Source organism: Trichechus manatus, unplaced genomic scaffold, assembly GCF_000243295.1.
Source record: "Trichechus manatus latirostris isolate Lorelei unplaced genomic scaffold, TriManLat1.0 scaffold00027, whole genome shotgun sequence".
In the NCBI taxonomy this organism is placed as follows: domain Eukaryota; kingdom Metazoa; phylum Chordata; class Mammalia; order Sirenia; family Trichechidae; genus Trichechus; species Trichechus manatus.
In genome coordinates, this window is record NW_004443963.1 from 19,509,980 (window position 1) to 19,514,044 (window position 4,065).

Genomic DNA, 4,065 nt, shown 5'->3' on the forward strand with positions numbered 1-4,065 from the left:
TCAGCGGTTTCCAGGAATGACACTCAATGCAGAAAGAAAGGGAAAGGAGTACCCCAACTTCTCCTTTTATGCTATCCTTGCCTTTCTCTCAGTGCCTCCCCCTGGTGAGCCAGAAGCCACCGGCAGTGATCTCTAGGTCAGCCACCATGACGCTAAGCAGAGCTGTGGAAGGGTGAGGAATAGATCAGAGAACACAACAGATTTTGTGATTTCAAGAGTATACAAAAAGCGTGGCTACCACTACCTACTGCTCTGACAGGGATCACAACAGAGGGTCCCAGACAGAGCTGGAGAAAAATGTTTAACAAAATTTTAACTCACAAAAGAAGACCAGACTTACTGGTCTGACAGAGACTGGAGAAACCCCGAGAGTATGGCACCCTGACACCCTTTTAACTCAGTACTGAAGTCACTCCTGAGGTTCACCCTTCAGCCAAAGATTAGACAGGCCCGTAAAACAAAATGAGACTAAATGGGCATACCAGCCCAGGGGCAAGGTCAAGAAGGCAGGAGGGGACAGGAAAGCTGGCAGTGGAGAATCCAAGCTTGAGAAGGGAAGAGTGTTGACATGTCGTGGGATTGGCAACCAACGTCACAAAACAGTATGTGTATTAATTGTTTAATGAGAAATTAATTTGCTCTGTAAACCTTCATCTAAAGGACAATTTTAAAAAATTAAAAAAAAAGAGTATACAAAGAATAAAGTTGCACAATATATAAACTTTGTTCCAGTCAAATCCAAGAGTTTTTTTTTTTAAATCAGCAAGATCAGAGTATAAATCAGAAGATCTCCTGATACAGAAGAAAATAACAAGGTTTTATACCTTTCTAGGAATCCCTGGGTGGTGCAAGTGGTTAACATCCTTCACCGCTAACCGAAAGGTTGGAAGTTAAAGTCCACCAAGAGGCACCTTGGAAGAAATGCCTGGCAATCTTCTTCAGAAAAATCAGCCATTGAAAACCCTATGGAAGAAAGATTCAGGAACAGGAGGAGGAAATTGAATGTGTAGCTAATGGCCTCCGTGAACAACTGCCTCGTTTGCCATGAGACCAGAAGAACTAGATGGTGTCTGGCTATCATTACTATAGAAGAATCTTTGATAAAAAGGGGGTAAAATACAGAACAGAATTTCAAATTCTCATGGAACCCAGATTTTCTGGAGCCATGGAGGATAGATGAACCCCCAAAACTATTGCCCTAAGATAATCTTTAAACCTTAAACAAAAATATCTCCTGAAGTCTTCTTAAAACCAAACAATAGTTTAGCTTAACTAGTAAAGAATGTCTGCCTTCAGCATTATGTTCTTTTAAGATCTGTCTATATGGGATCAAATTGACAACAACAACTCGGAAGATTAGATCTTCGGGGGCAGTGAGTTTATGTTAATGGGGGAGGAACAACTCAGAAAAGGAGAGTGAGAATGGTTGCACAACTACAAGAATGAAATCCATGTCAAGGAAATGCACATGTATAAACTGTTGAATTGGTGTATTTTTTACTCTCTATATTCTCAACAACATAAATAAATAAAATAATTTAAAAAGAAAGAAAGAAAATCCTATGACACACATGGGATCACCATAAGTGGGAATCAACTCGATGACAACTGGTATGCCATTCTAACAAAAAGTTGTAAAAATTAACAGCTTTTTCACCATCTTTTTTTTTTTTTTAACATAGATGCAATACCTCGTAAGGGTTAACTGTCAAAAGGTTGCATTGAACAATAAAATAATCAGTTCTCGACTGAGTTCCTTCTCCAGTTTCTCCTCCTTTTTATTCTAGATCCATTTAGAATCCATCTTAAAACTGATTCAGGTCCTGGGCAGCCAATTTGACCATATTTTCCTAAATCATTTGTGGACAATCAAAATACTTCCTGATAACCTGATATAAAACTAGAGGCATCTTCTGAGTGACTTCAGTTACTTCTTATGCTTAAGTATGGAGAGGGCAAGTGACATATGTAACCTAAAGGGAAAGTAATCCCCAATTCGCTTTGGAATTTTTTACAGGGTGTCATCATTTTCTGTCTAGATTCTTTTCTAGGAAAACTCTAAATTATAGTAGCAAAACTTGATTCATAAAAATTAACATTGAAAGTCTATCTGCATTTCCCAAATCGCTCCCATCCAAAGTATTATTTATAAACATTGCCCCTATGTGTAAATGCTTAGAATGACACAACCATTCTTAATTTTGAAAATGTTGACTCTGGGCTTGAGAGAAGATTATGGGGATATTCTTAGCATTGGCCTAGAGGCAACTGCCCAAGTGTCCCCCTGGCCAGAGTGAGTTAGACCAAGCATGAGGACAGAGCTGAAGAGACAAACAGCCTCCCTGGACAACGCCAGATGCACAGCCAGCAGGAAGCTCCAGAGGGAGTTTGAGACTGTGTAGCTGACTGAAGGCTTGAAGGTCCTCCCTCCTCTATTTTCAAGACAATGAAGAAGTGTTCATTTCTCTCCACTATAAATCTTAGCCTCAAGAAAATAACACAAATACCCCCAACGCAACTGCAACATACAATAATTTATGCCACAGTGTATCCTAAATAAACAAAAATGTCAGTGCAAATGGCAACAACATAGCTAGGGTCAACAGAGAACCACTGTAGATTTTTTTTTTTTTTATGTGGTTTTGTATTCGCTACATACAACTGGCTGAGAGAGGTTGTTCAGATGAGTACCGCTGGTCAACAGCAAGACGCCTACCTGCAGTTAGAATTGGGGTAGGTGAAACACGTGAGGTAGCTGAGCGGTACGAACAATGAACATGCCTGGCTGCTAACCAAACCCTATGGAGCAGCTCTACTCTGTCACATGGGATGGCAACGAGTTGTTTTTGTTTATAGTAGTTGCATATTTACTCTTTAAAGAAACTGCCAAACTTTTCCAAAGTGGTCATGGTTATACCATTTTCCATTCCCACCTGCAGTGTATGAAGGATCCAGTTTCTCCACATCCTCGCCAGGATTTGATGTTGTCACTTTATTTATTTAGCCGTTCTGAAAGGTGTGTAGTGATATCTCATTGTGGTTTTAATCTGCATTTCTCTAGGGGTTAATGATGCTTAACATCTTTTCATGTGCTTGTTTGCCATCTGTTTGTTCTCTGGCTGAAATATCTCTTCATGTCTTTTGCCCATTTTCTAATTGAATTGTTTTTTGACTGCTGAGTTTTAAGAGTTCTTTATATATTCTAGATAAGTAGTCCTTTATTAGATGAGGTTTGCAAATACTTTCTCCCACTCTGTAGCTTGTCTTTTCATCAAATTAACAAGGTCTTTCACAGAGCAAAATTTTTAATTTTGATGAAGCCTAATTTATCAATTGTTTCTTAAACGGATTGTGCTTCTGGTGTCAAGTCTAAGAACTCTTTGGCCCTAGAGCCTGCAGATTTTCTCCTACATTTTATTCTAAAAGCTTTATAGTTTTATATTTTACACAAGTCCATAATCCATTTTGAGTTAATTTTTTATATAAAGTGTGAGATTTAGGTCAAGATTCTCTTTTGCCTATGGATGGCCAGTTGCTCTAGCACCATTTGTTGAAAAGGCTATCTTTCCACCATTGAATTGCTTTTGCTCCTTTTTCAAAAACTAGTTGGGCATAGGGAAGTACTCACTAGGCATTTGTCATCCTGAAAGAACTGAAGAAAAAATTCAAGTTTCAAGTTACAATATTGAAGGATTCTTTGGGCAAAATATTGAATGATACAGGAAGCATCAAAAGAAGATGGAAGGAATACACAGTCACTGTACCAAAAATAATTGGTCAGCATTCAACTATTTCAGTAGGTAGCATATGATCAAGAGCGAATAGTATTGAAGGAAGAAGTCTAAGCTGCGCTGAAGGCATTGGTGAAAAACAAAGTTCCAGGAATTGTTGCAGTACCAATTAAGATGTTTCAACAAACAGATACAACGCTGGAAGCACTCACTCATCTATGCCAAAAAATTTGGAAGACAGCGACCTGGCCAATAGACCGGAAGAGATCCATATACATGCCCATTCCAAAGAAAGGTAATCCAACAGAATTGGGAAATTATCAAACAATATCAT